The 26,294-nt window shown below is 42.6% G+C and overlaps 2 long non-coding RNA genes across 6 annotated transcripts in view; one reads left to right on the top strand and one right to left on the bottom strand.

Moving 5' to 3' along the window:
• Window positions 1-2,016, top strand: part of LOC132347437 (uncharacterized) — a 213,312-nt gene extending 211,296 nt beyond the window's left edge. For all 5 annotated transcript variants that reach the window (XR_009497186.1, XR_009497191.1, XR_009497185.1 and 2 more), the window contains one exon: window positions 887-2,016. This is a non-coding gene — a long non-coding RNA (uncharacterized LOC132347437). The remainder of the gene's footprint in view (window positions 1-886) is intronic.
• Window positions 2,017-15,666: 13,650 nt separating this feature from the next.
• LOC132347502 (uncharacterized) lies at window positions 15,667-18,664 on the bottom strand. The gene is made up of 4 exons (XR_009497208.1): window positions 18,453-18,664; window positions 17,464-17,548; window positions 16,339-16,425; window positions 15,667-16,153 (listed from the first exon to the last, which is right to left on the bottom strand). It is a non-coding gene; the product is annotated as an uncharacterized LOC132347502 (long non-coding RNA).
• Window positions 18,665-26,294: the final 7,630 nt, after the last annotated feature.

Raw genomic sequence — 26,294 nt, 5'->3', positions numbered from 1 at the left:
AATCTATTATAATTACTCAATGTCATCTCTCTGTTTGCAATCAAAGTGCATGATTAATTTTGGACCCACGCAATCAGGCTTGAGTAGGCTAGATGCGTAAATGCACCTGCTAACAAATGTCTCTCTCTCACACACACACACACACACACACACACACACACAAATGAATGGAAGTTGAAAGCATATTTATAATAGCAACTGCTTGGGAACCATAACCCAGACCCACCCTGATGGGACGTGGATCTGGAAGACCGTTGGTTGCTTCATCCATAAATCCTTACAGATCCCACGGGAAAGGGACATGGATTTACATGAACTCTGGAGAGGCAGGGAGCTACAAGAGTCTTGGGATGTTAAGGAGACCCAGATTCAAATCCTCACATTAACTCATTAGCTGAGACCTTGAGCGATTTGACATCACGGAGTAACCTCTTATCAATCTCTAAAATCCAGATGATTGTTATCTCCTTCGCACAGGGATGAGAAAATTAAATGATATTGTCCATGAAAATAGTAGAAATGTGCTTTTCACGTGCCGCTCAAGTAACACTGGCTACTGTTACTATTTTTGTCCATATTATAACCATTCTTTCTAGAGTATAAAACCCCCATGGACTCTTAACACAGAAGCAGATTTACATTGGAGAGGGAAGTGTTTTCTCTGAAAGTGTTTTGTAACATTTTATGTGGTTTGTGCCAATATTCACGGGCTTCATTTGTTCCATTTCTTATCAACTGCAGAAAAGTTTGCTGTTTCCCGACAGGCTCAACCCCCATCGGGGCCTCCCAGGAGACCTCCATGAATAGTTTATTTTCCTAAAGTTTCCGGAGGTTAATTTACTTCATAAGGCTTTTTAATTGATATAATTTTTTTCTGTTCTCTTAGGTACCAAGAAGCTGGGGTCTGGGAATATCGTCCTCCATTGATGATCCTCTAAGTGAGCTTGTTTCCGGAAAAAGAAAAAAAAAAAAGCAGCAATATTTCTAAGGCTGCCCAGCCAGCTTTTCCCTTAATAAGAGTGAGCTCCCCGACAAGTTATGGTGGTTAGGGATAGAAATGCATTAGCAAAATAAGCAAGCTGATAAACTTCTACTAGACCCCGTGGAGAACTTTTTCCCCCCGTGTGTTCAAAACTGAAAGCTGATTGCCATATCATCTGTACTTACAGGACCCTCTTACACAGGCAGGCACTTAAAGAACTTGTGCAATTGCTGAAATTGAGAGGATTACCCTGATAGCCCTGGTCAGAGCTTAGTGGAAAATGCACTTTCTTAAATGCACTATTCTTAAAATAGATGAGGCAGACTCTTCTTGGGCCAGGAGGTGAAGCGAGAGTGTATATAATTTGAAGGTGGCAGGTGGCAGAGGGGAAATGGTTTTTGCTTTTTCCTAATTTTCGGTCATCATTGTCTTGAATGTACAGGGTGGTTTTAGTCTCAGCCCTAATGGCATACATTGAACCATCAACAGTACCACCAAACAAAGGATGGTGAATTCTACACATCGTCCATGGGAAGTGTTCACAGAAACTCATTTCATGTGGTTTTCCAAAGCGGAATGGAATCCAGTTATTTTGAGTGGCTTAAGCAAATATCTGCTATGTTTCTCAGGCAGACAAACATGGCAAATATCTGCAGAGGACAGACGTCTGTCCTCTTTCCGAGGGACATCCAAGGAGACACAGTAGCTGGGCAGCCGACCCAAGGCCACACTTCCTGGGGACACAGGGCAGAAATTAGAAGGCAGGGCTGCTTCAGGGGACAAGGAAGGCAACCTGGAACATTTGTCTTCCTGTGGAACAGAATCCATAGATAATTTGGGGCAAAAATAACACTCCTGATATTCATCAACTGAGTCAAAAAGCAGAGCTATCTAGAATGGGGTGAATTAGGGTGAATTAGGATATCCTCAACATCCTTGTGAAGTTGCAAGCACAGCCTTTCTTTTTCAACTCTTTTTTTTTTTTTTTAAACCGGGTTGTCCTGTTCTAATAAATTTATTTACTCATTTATTTATTTATGGCTGTGTTGCGTCTTCATTGCCTCATGCGGGCTTTCTCTAGCTGTGGCGAGCGGGGGCTACCCTTTGTTGCGGTGCGCGGGCTTCTCATTGCAGTGGCTTCTCTTGTTGCAGAACACAGGCTCTAGGCGTGCAGGCTTCAGTAGTTGTGGCCCACGGGCTCAGTAGTTGTGGCTCGCGGGCTCTAGGCGTGCAGGCTTCAGCAGTTGTGGTGCAGGGGCTTAGTTGCTCTGTGCATTTGGGATCTTCCCGGACCAGGGCTCAAACCCGTGTCCCCTGCATTGGCAGGTGGATTCTTAACCACTGGACCACCAGGGAAGTCCTCTTTTTCAACTCTTATGGAAAACGTCTTCTGCCATAAGGTGATGGAGAGAGGTTACCCGTAGTCTGGATCTAATGGGCAGGGTAAAATATTTTTAAATTAGTTAATAAAAATAAGGGTGGGAGGTGTCACATAAAAATCGAGGTTTCTAGATTCTGTTGAAATCATAGGATCTGGTGCCCCAAGTCCATCTTCTCGCATGACAGTGGGGCCCAGGACTGGGTCTCAAGTCTCCCTCCCCTTTAGATGGTGCATGGTCCCTACTTGATAAACTTGTAACCTGGTGAGGCCGGTAAGGAACCCAAGTTTAGATGCTCGCTGCTTGAAAGGCCAATACTTGAGAGGCAAGTGTTGGTAGAAAAGGGAAAGTTGCTTTATCCAGGAGGCCAGCAACCCGGGAAGATGTTGGACTAGTGTCCTAAGACCATCTCCAAGTTACCGGTTGGGAGACAAAGGTTTTAAAGGCAGTGGGAGGGAGGGGAAGGGGGCTGCAGGCGGCATGATCAGCTCGTGCTCAGTTCTCGGATGGGCTGGCATCAAGGTGAAGCTTTGAGCATCGCCAATTTTCTGGTTTCAGCTGGTTTGGGGTCTACGTGCTTGTGGTCAGAAGTTTTCAGCTGGTGAGGGTAAAAAACATACAAACTTAGGAATGTGTGTTAGACCTTTATCTCCATCTTTTAGGAAACTGGGAGCTCAGTGACTCTACTATGGGGCTGGTTTGTAGTCTGAATTGTTACCAGTTTCCCGGCGCAACAGGCATTCTTTGTTTTCCCATCTTCACATTTCCTAATCACTCACTCTTGAGCCAGTGTTTTGAGACTCAGGGGAGGCCTGGGAGACTAAAGCAAAAGCCTTTACTTTAAACACAAGGACACAGGGGCTTGTGTGCAATTTCCATCCCCTCTTTTCTCTGATACTCCTCAGTCTTGAGGGGAACAGTGCTGGATGAGAAAGGGAATGACATTTTGGGTAGAGAGGTTAATCATAAGCTCAGCAGAGGAACTCAGTTTTAGGGAGACTTGGTTTCACACTCATCACTTAGTGGGGATCATTTACTTATATTTTGGGTCTGGATCCTCCAGGCATTTGAGTCCCCAGAGAAAAAGGGATGTATAAAATGGCTTGTTACATTTACTTGGTCCTTCCGATTCTGGAGGCTCTTGTAATTCTCATTCCATGTGGTTTTTCCCAGACCCCAGACCCAGAGCATGGCCGGGGCTTCAGCGGGGTAGAAAGACAGCTTCTCTTGGAAGCGGCTATTTTATGACTGTGCTCTGTGTGCTTGTTGGTTGTATTCTGTCAGATCAATGCTTTTTGGGGGAACACCGTTGCCTAGAATGTTATCACTTTTCTTAATAACCGCTTGTATGTTACCTGGGGAAAACTAACACAATTTCCTTGCACATCTGGCAAGTTAATCCATTGGCTGTCACCTTGTATTTTGAGTCAAAACAAATACATAGACTAATCTTTAATTTATAGCAGGAATTTCTTTAAATCATATGGGGCTAAAGGAGATGCTTTATTTTTTTTATCCCAAGATGCATTCTGTGAGCACCACTTAAGATCACATTTGTTCAACAGGTTGAATAAATCCGACTGCTCTGTTTGCTGCCAGGGTGATTAAATTTACTCTGTCTTTTAATTCTCCTAGTTCTTCCCAAATTGTTTGCTGAGAAAAAAATTCTCCTCTGTCAAAAAGAAATATTTAGGTCACTTACTGAAGTCATCTTTGCCCTGAAAACTTAATTACAGAACGGTTCAGATTTTCTCGTATGTTATTAAATGATGGCGTGCCTTTTTTGGACTTAATAGGTCTGTTCGACAATCAAATGAAAGCCAGTTAATAGGAAGTATAATTATTGCTATTATGCTGTAGTTATCACATCACGAGACAGCTACTCTCCCAAATGCGATCCCTTTCATGAACAAGTGGCTCTTTTTATTTAAAAAATAAATAAGTTTGGAGTCTGAACTGCAGAGGGATCTAAGGTTTGTGAATTTCCCTAGTTTGGGGATATTATTTCTAACCGATTAGCACACACACAGACAGCGTTTGGTGCCAGGATAGATGGGCCCCCACGTTTCTGCATGCACCCACTTTCCCTGGGCCATGAGTTTCTGTAGATGTGTCCACTAAAAGGCAGCAGAAGTGGGTATCATGAAAGGAGGCACTTTTTGCACTGAGTGCATTTTTGATGTTGAAAAGACCTGCATTTTTTATACGACATAATCCCTTAACAATTACAATAATGATCTATTTGCACTTCAGCAGTAACCCTGGTTCTGCTGGGCTTATGGAGTTATTTTGACTAGACATGCTTTTACCTTATTCTCCTCTTTAGAACCCAGACCTGTCACAGGATGCAGCTTTACCCATCCTCTCACTGTACCCAGAACGCTCTTTCTGTCCATTTCCTCCAGGAGGAATCAAACCTCTTTCATCTCCACCCCGGAAATATGTTAGGGTATTCCGGCGTGATCTATTCTTCCAGATCCCAATAAGAAGTGCTTTTGCTTTCAAAAGAGAAGACTTGAAAAGGCAATGGTTCATCTTCAGGAAAGGGCTGGGAATGCTATTTCTCTCTCCCCCAGTTCTCGGAAAGCAGGACATTTCCTGGTGGACGTCGTGGGTAAGAGACATCATTTCTCATTTCCCCTGGGGAGGCTCCCCATGCTTACCCAGGGGGAATTGCTCTCTTTTTTTTAAATAAATTTATTTATTTATTTATTTATTTTTGGCTGTGTTGGGTCTTCGTTTCTGTGCGAGGGCTTTCTCCAGTTGTGGCGACTGGGGGCCACTCTTCATCGCGGTGCGCGGGCCTCTCACTGTCGCGGCCTCTCTTGTTGCGGAGCACAGGCTCCAGACGCGCAGGCTCAGTAGTTGTGGCTCACGGGCCCAGTTGCTCCGCGGCATGTGGGATCTTCCCAGCCCAGGGCTCGAACCCGTGTCCCCTGCATTGGCAGGCAGATTCTCAACCACTGCGCCACCAGGGAAGCCCAGGAATTGCTCTCTTTTACTAAAGAATGCGAAGACCATAACGGGGCGGGGAGGGTGGCACTTGTCTAAACCTCCAAGGTCCACCCACAGGTATTCAGGTGGCAGAGACATAACAGAGAGTTCAGCGGGACACAGGAGTCACAGCTGATGGCCCGTCTATCCAAGCCACTGTGAGCGGGACCGGGAGCATTGGTGTGGCGCGGCAAAGCTAAGCCAACGGACTCAAGACCAAGGGCTTCATATGCCATGTGGATGCAGCACACACGTAAGACAGAGCCACGGGCTGGACTCAGGGAGTGGCGGTCTTCTCAGGTCTCTGGGTGAAGGGAGGGTGAAGACGGAGCTGACCCTGGGTGGTCACCCCATCCATTATCTCCCTTTTTAACTCTCTCTCAGCAGCGACGTGTCCAGCCTCAGGGTGTGGATTCTGATTGGCTGTGGTTAGTCATGGCGCTCCAGATGGCTTTGCTGGACATTTCCTTGCCCTTCCTTGCAGCGGTCAGGTGACCTGAGAAGATACAGCAGGAAGTGGCCGAGACCCAGCCCCTACCTGATGAAGCTGACGCCACGCTTTGTCTTCAGGTTTCCTTCTCCAGGAGACACAAATGTCAGGAAGTTACGTTTGGACCTGCTTCCAGCATCTTGTTTCCGTGAGGCGACAGCATGAGGATGAAAAGCCAACTGGGCAAGTATGACAGCAAGAAAGGAAGGAAACAGGCCAAGTGACATCAAGGAGAGGCTGAACGGTCACAAAACCACCACCCTCTGCAGTCCCTGCAGAGGGAACATTTCTTGGTCTATGGCTTAATCACCACTGCTTGAGTTGTTTTGTTGTTATAGGTGAAACATCCTACAGGATACAGATGGGATTTTGTTTTTCTTTTTTTCTTAACCTTGGATGTGTCGACTTAAAAAAAAAAAAGCACAACGTGAGAGCTGTGAGTTAAGTTTTATTTGGGGCAAAATGAGGACTGTAGCCCGGGAGACAGCATCCCAGATAGCTCTGGGAACCTGCTTCGAGCAGGCGGGGAGAAGGTCAGAATATATGTGATTTTGGTGAAGGGGGTGTACATGCAACTGAGCATATATTTTTTGCAGAAGGTTTCTCCTAGTTACAAGGAGCAGTCGTCACCATGAAGGATTTTAGTGCTTTTCTAGATATGAGGAGATACAAGAATTGGGCTCATAAAATCGGCTCCTGAAAATATCTAACATCTGAAGACCTGTTCTGTCAGTTTTTCCCAGAGCACAGAGGGCCTCCTTCCTGACCTCCACCCTGAACTCCTTTCAGGGGGTGTTGAAGGTCAGCGGCTGCAGAAGCTCCTGATTTAATCCTTGTAGAGGTAGATGGCAAGTGCCAATGGTGAGTGCCAATTTGTAGTTGACAGAGGTAAAACATCTTTATTCCTGAAAATTTAAGAAAAACAACAAAGTAGGAAAGGAAAACAATCACCTATGGCCTCGAGATGATAAGGCTTCCCATGCTTGTATGCCTGATATTCACATCTCTCTAAATTCCCTTTCTCTGGATCAAAGCAAGAAACACACATCATCGTGCTGTCTCTCCCCTCAGGCTTCCCCTTGATCCTTCAAATTCCAAAGGAGAAAAATGGAAACATTAAATAAATGCAAAATCTTAGCTTTAAAATTCCTCTTTCCTGAGTAGCCTTCTCCAAGGACCCTTGTCCCGTAGTTCCTGGCACGTAAAAGTCACCCAGTAGCTGTTCTCTGGATGAATAAGGACCATACTGGATTCCCCATCTTCCTCAGCTGAGAAGCTGGCACTTGCTAATTGACACATAAAGAAAGTCACTCATTGGCCTTCTTTCAGGCGCAAGTCACTTTGGAAGATTAGCATGCTTAGGTGATCCCATTTTAACAGCGAGATAATCTTGTACAATGACAGGCAGCTCTTCAGAAAGGCAAAAATCACCAGACACTAAAGATTTGGTTCTGAATAGCAATTGATGAACAAAGCACAGCTCTTTCAGGAACCCTCACTGGCCACACAAAGGAAACAGTCTTGGTGCCATGAGGGAGGACTCTCAAATAAATGAGGGTGATAATTAAGTGGCCTTTTCAGAAAGTTCGTGTGTTCACTGATGCAGTTTTGAATATTTGACTTTAAAAAGAAAAATAATCTAGAATGCGAAAATACAGACGCTGATTCTATGACCACTGTTAATGTCAACTGCTTGGAAACCCAAGGCTAAAATAAGCCACGCAAACCTTTGATTTAAGCGCTATTATAAAAATGTGGCTGTGCTTGACAAAAGCTTGAAAGGTACTTTTGTTGAGTTTTGTGATGCTTATGTATGTGCCTTGCTGAATTTTTAGGTATGTAAATCTGTCCTCCATAAGGATGGAGGCTATTTATTTTTTAAAATGCCCTGACAGGCATTTTAGAAAATAGAGTTAGAATGGAGAGAGGCACATTGGCCAGGATACACCCACGCCAGAGGTAGAAATTGCTTCATCTCTAGACTATACCAGGGCAGTGACAATGTTAAAAATCGTCACCTTAACTACTTCAAAACACACGAGGCTTCTAAACTCTGCAATTAGTTCATTACACTATTATAGGTAACATGGCTCTATTAATAACATTTATTTCTGCACATTCTAATTATTTCACAGCAAACTTATTATTCTATATAATAGCTGAGTAATTGCTTGAATCTAAGTAGCTGCAAAGGTTAGTTATGTTTACTTTATGTGGTTAAGTGAGTTTAGGGAGTGTAGCAGTCAGCAAAGGCAAGCATATACAGAGTAACAAATAACCCACAAATCACTGCAGCCTAACACACACCAGAGAAGGCCAATTTCTCACATATTGTGGATGTCCCTCTAACTAATCTCAACTCTGTGGCTCTGATTACCAGGAGGTAAGAAGTAAACAGATTCATATACAGCAGCCAGACTTTGTAGAGTGTGGTCTCATTTGAAGTGATCTCCAAATTCTGTAAGTGAAACTGTAAGGCTCCTTTGATTATGGAGAGGACCACACTTTGGGAAAGGAGGGGTACAAATATGAATCTAAAGACCAAGATGTACAGAAAATAGAATCTTAAAAAAAGAAATGGAATCTACTTTAATCCCATTGACTTTCTCATTTAAGTCTTGAGAGTATACAATTTTAGGGACCATCTCTAAGAAAAAAAAATTAAAATTACAAATAAAAATCAGGAATGGATGTGCGTATTTACTTAGGAAGAGAACCTAAATCACAACAGGTTAAATATTTTTAAAAGTTGATCAATGCCACAAATATCACAAAATTTCAGGAAATGAATGCAATATCGTTAAGTAATGGCCTGACGCACCTCTATAATACTGTTCTTACACATATTTTGTTGAGTACTCCTTGAGAGCTTCTTTACATGACAATGATTTTGAAATACAATTTTTGTATAATGATATACAAATCAAGCATTCCTCTACATTTTTTAACATTGATATTTATGATGTCTGATACATGTGACATGTCTGCTATTTGCTGTATGGCTTCGCATTTTCTGATAAAGTTTATTTTGTGCAATTTTCATAGAAGAAGAAAAAATATATGATGTGTTATCCTCGTACATGCTGCGTAGTCAGGTAAACTCTTTTTTATTTATTTATTTATTTTGGCTCTGTTGGGTCTTCGTTTCTGTGCAAGGGCTTTCTCCAGTTGTGGTGAGCGGGGGCCACTCTTCATCGCGGTGCACGGGCCTCTCACTGTCGCAGCCTCTCCCGTTGCGGAGCATAGGCTCCAGACACGCAGGCTCAGTAGTTGTGGCTCACGGGCCTAGCCGCTCCACGGCATGTGGGATCTTCCTGGACCGGGGCATGAACCCGTGTCCCCTGCATTGGCAGGCGGATTCTTAACCACTGCGCCACCAGGGAAGCCCAGGTAAACTCTTATAATAGAGAATTTCCATTTTGATTAGATGTCAAAGAGGATTGAATTCTCTACTTGTTTAATATTTTAATTTTTTTAACTGAAATATAGTTGATTTACAATGCTGTGTTAATTACCACTGTACAGCAAAGTGATTCAGTTATATACATTCTTTTTTTTATATTCTTTTCCATTATTGTGTATTGTAGGATATTGAATATAGTTCTCTGTGCTATATAATAGGACCTTGATGTTTATCCATTCTCTATATAAAAGCTCACATCCGCTAACCTCAACCTCCCACTCAATCCCTCCCCCAACCCCCTCCCCCTTGGCAACCATGAATCTGTTCTCTATGTCCGTGTGAATCCTCTACTTTCAATATTCCTTGCCTGATAATTGGGAAGGACAACCACCCCTCGCCCATGGTGCTGGACCCAGTCCCAGCGAGGAGACCCAGGCCTCTCTTCCAGCTCTTGCTAATGCATGTGGGCAAATCTCAGCCACACAAGAGAGCATTTAGTGCCTTCTTTTGGGTGGGAAACAAGAGGGCTGGAGGGTTACACCAGGCCCCTCTGCCAGAGACCCACATGTGGCCATTACTACCCTTCAGTACCAAGGAGGCATGAGGGACTCCACGTGGGAATGGAAAACAAACAGGATGGGTAACAGGCTGCTTCTGTTTTCAGACTCCCAAACTATTTAGGGGATGCATCACCCAACCACCATCCGCTTAGAACACCTCCTAATCTTGCTTGCTTTTCTCTCAGACTCTCTCTCACCGTCCCCCAGGCATGTGGATTGTTTATTCCAGGTGAACAAGAGAAACTCATTCTGACAAATCACATTTTCTTCTTTCCCTACTGCTTAGATCAGAACCTAAAATCTGAAATTCAAGAGAACAAGATTCTTCTAACTCAATGCCCACCCCTCTCCCCATCCTCTGACTTTGTGCTGTCTGGAGAGCATTGGCTCTGTCTTGAGTTTAAAATTTCTGTGATGAATCTCAAAAGTTGGCCATAGACTTGTTTGCCTTTTATTTGCATCTCTTTCATAACTGTTGTCATTTGGGCAATAAGCCAGAAATGCCCCAGCTGCCTGGCTGTAAACAAAAGTACAAAGGAATGTGGGGAAAATGCATACCCGGTTTAATATTTCATATCATCCAGACGCAGATGTAGTTGTGTGACGACAGAAGGACCACAAATGCTTGGAAGGCAGCCAGTTCCAACAAAGTTCTGTATCCCAAACCCAGATGCTCTCTATCTGGGTGGGCCTGGTTAATTTCAGTGTGGCTCCCCCAGGGCGGGAGATGCTGTGGTTAATAGAAAAATCAGCCTATAAAGGGAAAACCAAGATTACTCCCAGAGAGAAGATAGACGGGATTAAACAAGCCTCTTCCTTCTCTAGTGTGTGTTATATTCATTTAAATATTTACTTAGAGCAAATACATTTTAATGAATTTTCAGTTAAAGTTAAATCGACTCATTAAACCACATTTAAGAGATGAGCAATGTACAATCAGCCCTGGGAGTGACTTTGCTAATTTCTGAGTCTGTTTGACTTGAACCCAGGGGAAAACGGTCCGTGTGAGGGTGCTGATCTTCTTAGAACAGACAACCCTTTTTAGTATATAAGGCATTTCACACCCATCACTGAGCAAGGGGTGAGCATCCCCAGTATTCAGGACCTCAGAGAAGTTGAATAACGGTGGGGATTCTCAGCCAGCAAATACCAGAAAGCAGACAGAAGTGACTCAGAAGCTTTTCAGAACCAGCCTCCCTGCCCCCAAGTGGGAAACGCCCCGTGGAAAACTCAGTCTCAATTTCGTAAACATTCTCAACAAGATCTATTTTCTGGCCTTTTTTTTTTTTGTATGTCAGATTTGTAATCCTGATTATTTAGCATTTACCAATCCAGATGTACTCTATTACATTGCAACTATGACATACTTTTTTTTTTTTATTGGAGTATAATTGCTTTACAATGTTGTGCTAGGTTCTGCTGTACGATGAAGTGTACAGCCCTTCTGAACCTTAGAGAGTTGACCTTTATCTTCTGACTTCCAGTTGGGTTTGGCCAATGGGAAGCACCAACCAGACCGCAGACAGCAGGAGGAGAGACATATCAGGGTATTTCTTTCTTGATTCTTCTCTGATTTGGTGACAAGACTCTGACAGTAATCCCACCACTCCAAGATTACAGCCCCTAGAAGAAGATTATCCCTCCTCCAAGGCTCCAGCCCTGAGTTCTGGTGACACTGGCTTCTCCTCTTGCCCTTTCAAAAATAAATGAAATATATCATATGAAAAATGCTAACAATAAAAATGCTTATCATAAAAAGCTATAGAAATTTTTTAAAATGTAGCTGGTGTTTCACCAGACTCAAATGTATTTACAGAGTTGTAAAAAAATATCATCACCATATATATTGAGTTTCAAAGATATGACCAATGTATGAGGATAAAAATAATTTCTCTCCAATTCCTTGCTCTGAACTCAAGAAGACATAGTTCTGTCTCAAAGAAGATTTTGCAGAAGCTGGACTAATAAAGCAGGTCACCTCAAAGATCATTGGAAGAGCCTCAACGTATAACACGAGGCAGCCTTCCCAAGGTTTGTATTTTAGAACATTTACCTCTGGTTATGAGAGCTATTCTCCTAATAGTGTTGTATATGTCTGCACATGTGAGAAAACCGGTGTTGCTGCTTTATTTCTCCAACAAGAGAATGTAATCATTCCATCTGTAATCTATGTTTGTATTTTAAAATCACTGGATAAAAGACCCTATAGAAGAGAAGAGCAAGCAGTGTGTGGTCAGACCTAGCCCTGGGAGTGAGTGCCGGCTGTGTCATTCGCCAGCTGGGGGATTCGAGTTGAATTTCATGTCTCTGTACCTTGGTTTCCTTGTCTGTAAAATAAGGATTAAAAATACTGGTTTTACGGAACGCTCCTACACTGTTGAGGGGAATGTAAATTGGTGCAGCCACTGTGGAAAACAGTATGGAGGTCCCTTTAAAAACTGAAAATAGAGCTACCATGTGATCCAGGAATTCCTCTCCTGGGTATACATCTGGAAAAGATGAAAACTCTAGTTTGAAAACATACATGCACCCCAGTGTTCATAGTAGCACTATTTACAATAGCCAAGACATGGAAACAACCTAAATGTCCATCAAGAGATGAATGGATAAAGAAGATGTGGTACATATATACAGTGGAATATTACTCAGCCATAAAAAAGAATGAAATAATGCCATTTGCAGCAAAATGGATGGACCTAGAGATTATCATACTAAGTGAAGTAAGTCAGACAAAGACAAATACCATATAATATCACTTATATGTGGAATCTAAAAACTAATACAAATGAATCTATATACAAAACAGAAATAGACTCACAGACATATAAAACAAACTTATGGTGACCAAAGGGGAAAGTGGGGGGGGGGGATAAATTAGGAGGGATTAACAGATACACATGACTATATATAAAATAAACAGCAAGGACCTACTGTATGGCACAGGAGGTTATATTCAATACCTTGAAATAACCTATAAGGGAAATGAATCTGAAAAAGAATATATATATGTATAACTGAATCACTTTGCTGTACACCTGAAGCATTGTAAATCAACTACAATCTTTTCTTAAAAAAGTAAATTCAGCTCAATTACAAAAGCGTTTTATTTTTCATTAGAAAATTGTGAGAGATTCATAAAAGAATAAAATAAGGAAGTAATGCTGGTCCCCATGTGTTTCAGGGGTTCCCAAGACCAGCCCCATGATCAGAGATCCTCTAGAAAGACTCACAGGAATCGGCAGAGAGATGTTCACACAGCTGAGGTGTATCTCAGTGGCGCAGATATGATATCCCGGGGGGTTGTAAGGGACAGTGGCGGGTCTGGGGGTGTCCACGTGCAGCCCCCTTGTGCTGTCCCTCCAGTGAGGGTCACACAGACACACTCACTCCTTGCTGTAAGAACGCAGCAGCAGGCACGCTGGGTTTCTGCCCAGACTCAGACTCAGGGCTTTTATTGGGGGCTGGTGACTTAGGGCACCGTCTGCCTGGCTTGGACCAAAATTCCAGACAATGACAAGGAAAGCAGGTGTCCAGCACGAACCATACCGTTTGCACAGATAGCCTAGGTACAGTGAGCCCCTTTTATTCACTATCGGCTGGGAGGCATTCGACATTGAGAGTCAGCTTAGCTCTCTGATGCCAGCCAACCTCGCAAGCGGTTATCCTGTTCCAAGGCTAACAGTCTCGGGCCCCCTATGATAACTTTCGTCTGCACACGATGTATTCAGAGCCCACCTTGAAGGAGACCCCTCCCCTGTGCCATATCATTAAATGTAATCCTCGCACACTTATAGACTAGGAGCTGGTACTGTTCCCATTTTACTGACAAGGCACAGGGGAGTCAAGCGCCGTAAGCAAGATCACACAGCCAGCAGGAGGCGGAGATGGGATTCAAAGGAGGGGGTCTCACTCTTGATGAGACCCCCCCTCTTCATGCCCCACCAAGAAGCCTGATGGAAAAGTCAGGGTAAGAGCCTCCCATTGCCTTTCAGTTGGCCCTTGTGGCAAAGCCCTCCTTTCCTTTGACTTCTCCCAAAATGAAAATACAAGGTGTCTTGCCAGCTGTGTGATTATGGGTCGTTTCCCATAGGTACACCCCTGCAGGGGTTAATCGTAAACCGAGGGACCACCTGTTATGTAAACCGAGGGACCACCTGTCTCATGGCGTTCTTCTGAGTGTTGAAAGCCAGTGTGTGATAAGGATGGTTCTCTTTCTTTGGCAGTACTGGAGGGTAGACAAAGGCCAGGAATCTGCAAAGTACCCATCTCTGCATAGGAGGCGGACGGGAAGGCAGGAGAAGGGCAGGCTAAGGTTCCAGCGCTGGGGCTACTCTACTCTCTCACCCAGCGTCCAGGATCCAGACACCTTCGTCCAAAAGACAAAGTTCCATCCAAGTCTTTCTAACTGAGATGTTGTTCCCCCAAGACTCCTCTCCTTCCAGACCCGGTCTCACGACTGATCAAGTGTAATCAGACCCAGATCAATACAGCCTTGTTCGTATTCTTCCTTACCTACTTTGGTTTTCAATAATATATGTTCTTATGTTTTTCTCATGTAGCGTTGATTCTCATTGCATGTGTTATATTTTGCACTTGAGATGTGAATTTTACTTCGTTAGACTTTTAAAAGGCAGAAATCAGGCCGTTCCCATTTTTGTCTTCTCATTTTCCCATGCGTTGCTTAAGAACTTAAATTACTCTGATATTTTGCATTTACCACAGAAATAAATGGAATGTGGCAGATAAAGTTTAGGTTATATCAAGTTCTTATGGCCCATAAAAAGCGCAAGACGTCTAAAAAACCTTTCCAGGTAATTATAAAAATGTGCGAATAACTGTGAGGCATTTGAGATGGAGTCCCGGTAATCCCGTTAAAGCAGTTGTAAATGCATTAATTTATGATTAAGTGTACACCATCCTCGGCGCTGCCTGGAGCTGATGAAGCCAAATCCAATTGTGAAAACCCGTTAGAGAAGAAAAGCATTGCTTGCGAAGCAAGGGTTTGGGGAAATCAGTGAATTTTTAAATAAATACATGTTGATAATTTAAATCTAAATGAGTTCTGGGCAGAGATGGTGGCGGGCCGGCCCTTCCAGTCAGTAATCCTGAGATTAGAGGATCTGTCAGTCTGCATTACGTTGCACGTATTTAATATTAATATTTCCTTCCCAGTGTACTGGAGCACAATTTAGTCAAACTCTCTAGGCAAAACTAGGAAGATCATGGAATAATATTTTCAGGTATTAAAATATACAATGCACATCTTCCAAAACGGATGTGTTTTGTATTCCACTCTTCCTAGCACAAAAATTGCCAGAACCTCTATGTATAAATATGGGGTCAATTTGCTTATGTTTGAGATCTACTGATGCTCCATCATGGAGGCAATAAACTCATTTCCCTGTTCTACAGAAAATGCGTACAGGGACCTGTAATTTGTCAAACCTTTTCCCCGAGTTAGAAATAACAAGGCCAAATAAACTGCATTTTCTAAGACATTAAACGAGGCTACCTTTATGAATAAATCGTGGCTTACCAGTGGATTGGCAGAGAGAGAGAGAGAAGAAGAAGAAGGAGAAGGGGAAGGGGAAAGGGAAGGAGAAGGGGAAGGGGAAAGGGAAGGAGAAGGGGAAGGGGAAAGGGAAGGAGAAGGGGAAGGGGAAAGGGAAGGAGGAGGAGGAGGAGGAGTAGGGGGAGAGGGAGGGGAGGGGGAGGGGGGGAGGGATTTTTGCCTTCTTTGGCCTAAAAGATAGTCATATTGTTTATATCCATTTTGTGCTTCAAATTAGAGTATTCATTCATTTTATTTTTAGATTCAGTTGATTTTGTAGGTAGTGCATATTGTAGAACACAAGTCATCAGCTCAGAGGAAACAAATTTAATTCATTCTCTCCTAGCGCTACTCCTAATACACAGGACAGCCCATGCAGCCGGGGGCCTGGGAAGCAGGTGTGAGATATCAGTGCAGTCCCGCTCCGTCACATATTTCATTTCAGTGGTTTCGTTGGTTTTCAAATGTATCTTTTTCTCCTTGTATTGAGGGGCCTAGTTTGATGGCTTTGCACTGCATTGCTTGGTCGAGTACAGTACCCGATATTGACATTTCCACGAGTCAGAGAGGAGGAGCCGGGCTTATTCCACATGCGCTGTGGTGTCTGTGCTACTTACTCATGGCACAAAGTGTTTAGAGTGATGATGCCAGTTTCCGGGTCTGCTGACCATCTCCTGTACCTGATCGCCACGAGCTGGAGCCTCTGACAGACAGGGAATTGGACCCTCAGAGCCACCTGAGTCGGGTTCCGGCAGGAGTCCTTCCTTGTCCGTACAGCAGTCCCAGCCAGCCGCCTGCCCAGAATCAGACACATAAACATTAAACACGACCCCAAGTGGAAAACTTCCCACCACCTCCGGGAGGCATGCTCCGAAGATCCCGAGAAGGATCCCATGGAAAGTCTAGACTGCCACACCCAGAGGCCTCCGCAGCCCCTCGTATGATACTTGGAGAAATACCCAGAGGTTGCATTTAATACCTTTTCTCTTGAGGAAAAAGTACCAGTCTGTGTGCTTTTTCCCCATCATTTAATAGAATCTCAGTAGAATGTCAAGAACAGGGAAATCTGTAAGAGAACAAAGCAAGGAGCCAACAGTGTGTATTCAGGCACATGTCATTTTCAGCAGGTTCAAAGGTCACAAGCCTAACGCCGGTACCAGGGGCTCCTTAAATGTCTGTGCGATAAATGATACCAGTGGTGCCCGCTTTTTATAGTTAACTATGTCCTATGATTAGAAAATATGAATTCCCATTACCAAAAACTGTTGTCTCTCAATATCATATGATATTGCTTATATGTGGAATCTAAAAAAAGGGTACAAACGAACTTATCTACAAAACAAATAGAGTTACAGATGTAGAAAACAAACTTATGGTTACTAGGGGGTGAGGGAAGGGAGGGGTAAATTGGGAGATTGGGATTAACATTTACACACTGCTATACATAAAATTGATAACTAATAAGGACCTACTGTATAGCACAGGGAACTCTACTCAATACTCTGTAATGACTATATGGGAAAAGAATCTAAAAGAGTGGATATAGTTATATGTATAACAGATTCACTTTGTTGTACAGCAGAAACTAATTTAGAGGGTAGGAGTTGGAATTTGAGTTTAGCAGATGCAAACTATTATAAATAGAATGGATAAACAACAAGGTCCTACTATATAGCACAGGGAACTATATTCAATATCCTGTGATAAACCATCATGGAAAAGAATATGAAAAAGAATATATATATATATATGTATGTATAACTGAGTCACTTTCCTGTATAGCAGTAATTAACACAACATTGTAATTCAACTGTACTTCAATAAAAAATAAAGAAATGAACAAACAAACAAAAAAGAGCTAGGGCTTTGAAACCAGCTCCAGCCAGGTTCGGATTCTGTCCCCCACTACTCAGCGACCCCATGACTTTGGATGAAGGACAAATGCCTCCATAAGCAGAACTTCTTGGCATTTGACACGTAGTACCTGTTATACTTATTATTAATTATGCTTATGTACTAATAAAATATACAGTGAAATCTTAAAAAAAGAAATGTATGAATTTGAGTCAAAAGTAGTGAAATGAAGTGAAGAGAAAATACATACTTTATAGATTTTGTCTGGGTTTGTTTAAAACATGGCAAACCCAAAGATGTTCTCCTGGGGTTCAATCACATCGTGTAGCAGTTTCCTGGAGAAAGCAATTTCATTTTTATTTTTTACATGATAAGCTAAGAGAGAATCAATCTACATATTTAAATAACATGACAGTGACATTCCTAAATGATAATTTACTGAAAATTAGCTGGAAATATTGAAAATCATTATTTTACACTAGTCATCTGAAGCTGAATTCTTTTCTATCTATATGCAAATGTTGGATTCCTTTGTCTACTTTTTTTTTTTTTTTTTTACAATACTGTAATATTGCCTATTTCATTAAGTTAAAATTAATAAAGTTCTGTTATGGATCGTGAGACTTTTTGATAGCAGGTTTGAAAGATTCATACCTGAATGTAAATGTTGCTATCATATGCTACTTTTGCTAGCATGAAGCTATAATTTCCATTTTGATATTTAAATATAATGAATTATTTTAATATATTCCCATCACTACAAGGATTTATTGATTCTTTAAAAAAAATCAGACTTACGTTTTAAAATGAACATCAGCTTCTTAGAAGTAAAGCCAAGCAGTCAAATCTCTGAGTTTATCTCTAATTATCTGAAACCTGCTCTCCGTGCCAGGATCTTTGGAGATTTCTCTTTGTTCCTTGTTATTTCCCTGGGTGTTACTTGACTGTCTAATTTTTAACTGTAATGTAAGTCCTCTTTGGGAGGGCAGCATATAATTAAAATTGGTCCTAATTGCGTGTTTTTATTTCACTGCTACTTAATAAGAAATTATAAAACAATTTGGCACACACTAGGAGATCTGAGCCCAGAGAGAGGTTGCAGTTGGGGGAAGCTTTCTGCGTTTTTAAACCCCAAGATGCAGACTAAAGCCCAGGTGGTCCCAGCATGTTTACAGGGCTCAGCGCTATGGAAATGCACCAGAGGACACAGGGCTGTCAGCTTTTGCCTGGGTTACTCACCAGCATTCAGATTCACAAAAGGACTGGAAAATTGGAGACTTCATGCGACTTCAGTGTATGACCAGATGCAGTTACTGCAGCCAAAATTTCTGCTGACCCTCTAGCTGTTCAACCCAGTTGGCTTTTAAGATGTTACGTACACCGTGCATTTTCGTTTATTTCTTTATTCCATTCATTGCCTCCTTTTCAGCCCCATGCCTCATTAACCAGGATCCTTCCTATAAAATTATTAATGAGAGGAGAATCCCATCAGCGTAAACACTATCACAGCTTGCGTGTGTAACGACTTGCCTGAAAAAAATCTTTGTATCTGTGCTGCATTCATTATAGCCCTCATTTTAATATAGTGTAATCAAGACAGGAAAAGTGCCTCACGGCAAAGCCAAAATAAATAAATAAGAGTGAGGGAGGGAGAGAGAGAAGGTGGGAGGGGGAGAAAAAGTAACAGGTGGAGGATATATTGTGTCTGTGATCATCAACCTGCCAGAGTTTGCAGAGACTTCTATGGGTATAAGTTGTGGAAGCTTTTGTACAGAAGTAATGACACAGGCTAGCATTCTGTTACAATATCTTTCTATGTCATTAATTTTAACTCTTTACTGATGATACCGTAGCTGTTAATGAGGTTCTGGTAATTGTGAGTGGATCCATCTAGCCAAAAAAAAAAAAGGAAGTTCAAGTTTTTCACTGTGATTACTGCCACTGCCCCAGTTTTCAAGGGTTCGCTATGGTCCAGGATTGTGGCTGGGACATACACAAGCAATTCGGGCGAAAAAAAGGTGGAGAGCATTTCCTGAATGTTTTCCAAATTAGTTCCTAAAAAATTATGACAGCAAATAGAGACAAGGACAGGATGCTACAGAACATAGAGAAAGGATATCAAGGCCTGGGCAACGCAATTCAGCCCATAACAAAAGGGTTCAATTATTGTATGCCTCTTCTCACCTCCAAAAATGTATTCAGGATTCTGCTCCCTGTTGGACCCATGCCCTGCCAAGTCTCACTTATATTCTCAAGTCACTTGGCCTAATGTTTCTATGCAACATCTGTATCCCTGGCCAGGACTTTGGCATAAATTCCTATGTCCTCTACCTAGATAGCTGGTCTAAATGTAGGGGAAAATGTATCCTGCTTCTTAATTTAATCTGGTTTCCCAAAGGCTACTCTGGAAGTGCCAAAAAAGGAAGACACAGTGCCCCTCACTTTTCCTTCACCAGCCTTGGTTTTCTCTCACTGGGCCCCAGCCCACCCAGCACTCACGGGGCAAGTGACACCATTGTGAGTGTTCACTGGAGAGAGAAACTTTTCTATTGGGAGTGACATAGGAAAAGACCTATGGCCAACAGAACACAGGGACATAGCCGCTTCATTATGGACATTATATTCCTGCTTTCTTTTTATTAAAGTATAGTTGATTTATTTTTTAATTTAATTTTATTTTATTTTTGGCCACACTATGTGGCATATGGGAGCTCAGTTCCCCAACTGGGGATCAAACCCACGCCTCCTGCATTGGAAAGGCAGACTCTTAACCACTGGACCACCGGGGAAGTCCGTGAAGCATAGCTGATTTCAAATGTTGTGTTATATTCTTTCTTTTGAGAGACATTTAGGCAAATAACTAGCAAGTATTAATTACCAATTAAGTAATAATTAATAATTAAGCTCTAGATTAATCAATCCAGTCTTTGGAGTCAAGGAGCCTCTGAATTCTGACTCCTGGCCTTCATGATCATGTTGGAACCAACACTGAAAAACTCTGACATCTAACTGCTGAGTACAGGAGTCAAAAGCCTCCAACAGAGACTTACCTGTTATAAACCAAAAGGAGGTAGAAAACTCAGGGAAGTGTGGAATCAAGAAAATCAGGGGAAGAGAGTGTTTCAAGAAGGAGTAGGTAGATGGGAACAAATGCTTTGAAATACACCTATTAGATTTAGGAAAACGACAGGTGTGGAGTACTATGAAGAGAGATTTTGAGTGAGCGATGAAGGAATAGGGGAGTCAGATGGCAAGAGGTCAAAAACCATTTGCTGAGTCAGAAAAATGTAGACAGATTATTTCATCACACCAAGAAGTGTTATGCTGAAAAGTAAGTGATGGAGGGGGATATGGAGTTGAAGAAAGTCTGCTTCGCTTGTAGTTGATTTGAACAGAGAAAACTACACACATTAGTAAAGAGATGGGAAGAATCTAGCTGAGAGGTTGATTATGAGAAAGAAGAATGACCATGTAAGGCCCTAGAGAGGATGTCTGGAATGGGCACCAGCCAACAGGTGAAGGAATTGACCCTAGAAAGGAAGATAGTCCCTTCATTTTAACAGGAGGAAGGACGGATGGGAGCATTTATAAGTAGAACTCTAAGTTCAGTAAAAGGAAGCTGGGAGAGCATTTTGAAGTGCTTAATTACCTCTGTGAAATAAGAGACACACTCCGCTGCTGAAAATAAGATGGTATGTGGGACAGAAGGGAATAGAGGGGGATGTAGAAATGTATTTTGAGCATGAGAGGGAGCAGAAAACGTGGCGGGCTTTCTGCACCTCATTGAGGACGTTGATTGCAAATGATGAAGATGTGCCCTCTTGCATGACTTTACCCAGTGGAGTTTGGCCACTTAGATCCAGGCAGAGAAATTAGATCATAATTTTTATTCAAGGTTGTAAACAGAAGGGCCAGGGAGTCTGGAGTATTGTCAAGAATGTTTTACATGTACATATGTAAGGCGCAGACTTAAGCCTTGTTACTGGGCCGATAGTAAGCTAGTACACATGACAAGCTTCAGGCTGAGATGTTTTTATGTTTTGTATTTTAAAATGAGAAAATTCCTTTCTTTCTTTAATAGGGGCACGTGGCATCTTTAGGAGACTATTATAGTACAAACCAGGATGTCTCTTAAGACTGAGATTATCGGGGGTTCTCCTGACAGGGTATTTAAAATGATACTGGCCCTACTTCATCCAGCCATGGAAATGAAGACTCAACAAGGGTCACTCAACCATCCCTCTTAGTTATGTAAATATCTATTTGCTTAAAATCCTCATATAACAAATGTCTAAGTCGCTTCATTCATCGTCCATTTATTTCATCAAAAGGTTGGGCTTCTACTCGAATCAGTAAATGGGGTTATGAAAGGACAGAGTGTATTCCCTCACAAAGCTTCTATTCCAATGGCTGAGCAAAAATGGCATCACTCTCTTGGTTTACAAAATTAATTCTGGAAAGTAAAGGGCTCAGTTTTCATAAGGAATCCAGGACCTCCTGGTCAGGTAGAAGTGAATACCCTAATTCCTCTACTCTGAGGGGTACATTTACCCAAAATAAAATCATCTCATGGAAAATGCAAGTCTCAGCCAGTGACCCGGCTCAGCTAAATGTCATGCAGATCCATTCAGAGAGTTGTTTTCCAAATAACACACAGCTGATTCTGGGAGTATTCATCAGAGGTAGTATAACCTAGCAGGACCCTATGAGGCCTTCCCAGAAGAGACTCCCACCCATGTCCTCCACCTGCCTTTTGCCTGTAGAAAAACTTTAGTCAAAGAAGAAATTTAATCAGAGAAGTGAGAACATGCAGAAAGGAAAATAGTCAAGCAAGACAAGAGAATAATACTTTAGCTATTAAACAAAGTCAAGGACCTTCAGTTCCTCCTCAAGGGCTATAGATGATATTCTGAGCCATATCCTTGAGCTGTTCTGCAGATACTTGAAAGCCCCACCAGGGGGGAGGAGTTACCTGTATGCTGATCACAAGCATGTAGACGCCAGACAGGTTGAAACCAGAAGGTTGATGATGCCGACTCCCGATTACCTCACCACCAACCAATCAGAAGGCTGTTCACAAGCTGATCGCACCCTCCTCTTTGAACCATTGCTATAAAACTCCTCACTACCCCCTCCAGGGGCGGGGAACACACAGTTTTGAGGGCATTCGCCTGCTGTGGCCCCCTATGCCTGGCAAAACCATAAAAGCTACTCTTTTCTGCTTCACCCAAAACTCTGTCTCTGCGTTTCTGTTTGGCACCGGTGAACAGAGGCCGAGTTTCAACAACAATGGTGATCTAGAGAAGAATGGCTAAAAGTGCACATGAACTAGGAAGACCAGTACCGTGGCACCCAGCCGTGGCCTGAACCTTGGTGTCCGAGCAGCAGCTAATTAGTTTGCAGATCCTCACAGAACCACTCTTCAACACTGCCCCCTGTGGCCCTGTGCAGTAATGACAGCAGTTCCTTTTCTGCTTGATACGTAAAAGAAGACGATTGTTTCTGAACTATAAAAGCAACCATGGATACTGAAGGCTTTAGTATGGGAGGAAATCAAGATGGGAATTGTTACCTTTACTAATGAAGCTTGTATTTCTTGAGGAATTACTTGGTGCTGGCAGTGGTGAGGTATGGCAACCTATGTTTCTCATCTTTATGAGAAGAGTCAGACTGCTTGCTTCTTTCATCCTAGCAATGTCCAAACTTTATTCAAAAACCAACTGAGGGACTTCCCTGGTGGCTCAGTGGTTAAGAATCCGCCTGCCAATGCAGGGGACACGGGTTCGAGCCCTGGTCCGGGAAGATCCCACATGCTGCGGAGCAACTAAGCCCATGCACCACAACTACTGAGTCCACGTGCCACAACTATTGAAGCCAGCGCGTCTAGAGCCCGTGCTCTGCAACAAGAGAAGCCACTGCAATGAGAAGCCTGCGCACCGCAACGAAGAGTAGCCCCCGCTCGCCGCAAATAGAGAAAGCCAGCGTGCAGCCACGAAGACCCAACACAGCCAAAAATAAATTAATTAATTAAAGAAAAAAGCATCATGCACTTCTAGTTGATGTCTTATCTCAAATGTAATTAAATGATTAATTTTGAAATTCATTGTTTCATATCTGGCTTTTTACTTGATAGCAGATTTCACCAAGGGGGCAGGACTCAAGTGTTTTGCTCATCCCCTGACACATAATGGAGGGCCTGATAAAATTGTTGATACTCAAAAATATCTGTCAAATAAAAGTTGCATGAGCCAAAGAAATGTTATTTCACACTTCTATTAAACATTGAACATTGTTACCAAATTCTAGGGCAGGCAGCATTTCAACTCAAAGGTACAGGGCACCTTCCAAGGGAAAAAGCTACGGAAAGTACATCTTGGAATTGAAATTATTCCTCCAAACTTTTGATGTGTAAGAAACCGGTGCCCAGTTCAGACTTCAGCAATTGCTCGTGTTTGATTGATTGTGTGTCTTCAGAGGTAAAAGTTACAAATTGGCTCTAAAGGAGAAACTTACCAAGGAGGTATTGATTTTCTCTAAGTGTCCCAGGGGCAAGGCTGGCCCCTAAGACAGGCAGCACTCTGCAGTCTGCCATCTCCTCTAAAGCGTTCAGAAAACCAGCATCATTAGTGCCATTGTTGGTGTTTTCCACTGAAATCTTATGACTATTTGCACTGAATTGGCCAGCATCTTTCCAATCATGGACTGAGTATCCCAAACCATATTGGCTCCTCCAAGTATATCATTTGTCCCAAGACTGTTTGCACAGAATGAATAGATTTGCAAGAGCTGAAACCCTCAAACTTGGATTGCAGAGAGAGAGTTATAGCCACTTGATCATAGGCTGGGGTTTGTTTGGCTACAGTTTCCAAAAGAGAGTCCCACTCAGTGCAGATAGGACCTCTTAGAGAGAGGCAAGGGAAAGTAGCTTGCATTTTAGCACTGCATGGGTTATGAACGTGGCTATTTATATTCATTTAATCTTGAAAGATTTATTTTCCCTATTTTCCAAAGGACAAAATTGAGACTTACAAGAGTTGTACTGTGTACATTCACCTGGATAGCAGGTGACAGGTGGAGCTGGTATTTGAACTCAGAACCACTGAACTCTCAAGTTCCAATCCTTTCCATAAAGAATGACAATGACACTTCAGTTCATATATCAAATCCAAAAGCATGGTTCACTGCCCAGAGATGTACTGAGATTTTTCTGAAGGGGCATCTGGAGTTCAAAGGAAAAGTATCAAGATTGACTAATAATGAGGCCCAGCTTAATAAGAACTACTTATTTGTTATTCCAGTGCCAAACCATAATTAGTTTCCAAATGTGGTTTCACTCATGATGTTTGTTCTGTTATTCTAGATTCAGGCTTTTTTTTTTTATTTTTACATTCACTAATTTTAGTAGATTTTAAAAAAATCACTCAGTAACCAAAAATATCTAATTATATTACAGAGAATAACCTCGTTCTTTTCTGGAAGTAAACATGTGCCTTATATTAAGGCAGTCAAAGCATCTTATTGGCATGGCCCCAGAAGGCCAGGGGTGGGCTTTGACCCCATGAGATGAGGAAGCAAGCAATCTATTTTGTTTTGTTTTGTTTATTTATTTACTGGCTATTTTGGGGAAGGAAGACATGCTTTTAACAGGACTTGAGCTGAAAAACAGAGCCCTTCCCTGTTGCATCTTGCTGCCCTGTGAAGCTTGACAATTACATCAACATGGAGGAAAGAAGAGCCAGGAGGAGAAGATGAGTGCTGGTGTCATTGTTTGAGCCACCAGTCCCTGCCCTGTCTAAATGCAATGCTCCTCACAGACAGTTACACCAATAAACTCCCTTTTGTACCTATGCTATTTTGAATTAGATGTTCTGTGTTGCTCAAATAGTCAGGCGAGTAGCCTGAAGAATCTGCAGCATGGGGGGCACCCTTCTCGTACTCAGGATGCTGACCACCTTGGGTGTGTCTTCAAAGGTAGACTAAGTGTTGTATTTAGCCATTTTCATCCATCCATCCATCCATCCATCCATTCATTCATTCAACAAATATTTACTGAGCGTGCCTTTGTTGGCTTGTCCTTCTCACCTGAGGCTTCATACTGTCTGAGTTCCATCTTGGTCTGAACCCCTCACCTCAACTGGCTCACCTTTTGGCATTTCAAATTTCCATAAACAAAAACACCATGCCCAGGTCTGAAATCAAGTCTGTCAAGGATCCCCTCCACGGGGACACATTTGCTGGTGCTGTCACTGTCACTATTCTGTGCATTTAGGATGTGTTGTCAGAGATACTCCCTTTCTGGGCTACAAGAATGATGCTGACATCCCTCTGGGTGTGCTCACGTTGACTCTGATAATAATCCCACCTCTGTCTCACGGATACAGTATCTCTCCTGTGATATTCACTCCCAGGGATCCTTCTCCATTAGCCCCGCTGATGCGCAGATCAGACACTTCTTATTTTTATCAGCACAAATAACGTGCGGGGTTTACTGATACTCCCACTGTGTGATGTTCAGTCACTAGTCATGTGCTTTGATCCTGGATGTTCCAATCAGGTATCCAAATGCAGTGTCACCACCCAAGCAGACTTCTTCAACAGCTTAGATCCTCAGCCCCTAATTAGTGAAGAGGATGAAAATTTCCCCCCAACCATGAATTTTTGCAAGAGTCAGTACATTAGGCAACGGGCGGGGGCACTCAACAGTCTCTTCCCTTTGACTGTTAAACTATTTTGGGGGGAGATGTTACCATATATTTTGCAGTCACTTTGACCTACAAGTAGCTACAAAACAAATGGCCAAAACAGAGAGCATTCCGTTATTTGTCCATCTGAACGGGTTGGAATTTATGTTATGGTTGATTTCTTTGATCTACATGTTGCCAAACCACTCAATCAAATGATTTCCTCTTTCCTTGCAGGGGATTGGTGGAATCAACCTTCTTCATGTTAGCATGTGATGTAGAGAGAATTGCCAGTGGCACTCAGGGGGGACTAGTGACTCTCAATCTTTCCCAAGCCTAGCTTCCACCCAAGTAAGCAGTGCTCCCCAAACGAGTCCCGCATCCCCATGCCCACCACAGC

This window comes from Balaenoptera ricei, chromosome 14 (assembly GCF_028023285.1).
Source record: "Balaenoptera ricei isolate mBalRic1 chromosome 14, mBalRic1.hap2, whole genome shotgun sequence".
Classification (NCBI taxonomy): domain Eukaryota; kingdom Metazoa; phylum Chordata; class Mammalia; order Artiodactyla; family Balaenopteridae; genus Balaenoptera; species Balaenoptera ricei.
This window is presented reverse-complemented; position numbering and strand designations above follow the sequence as displayed.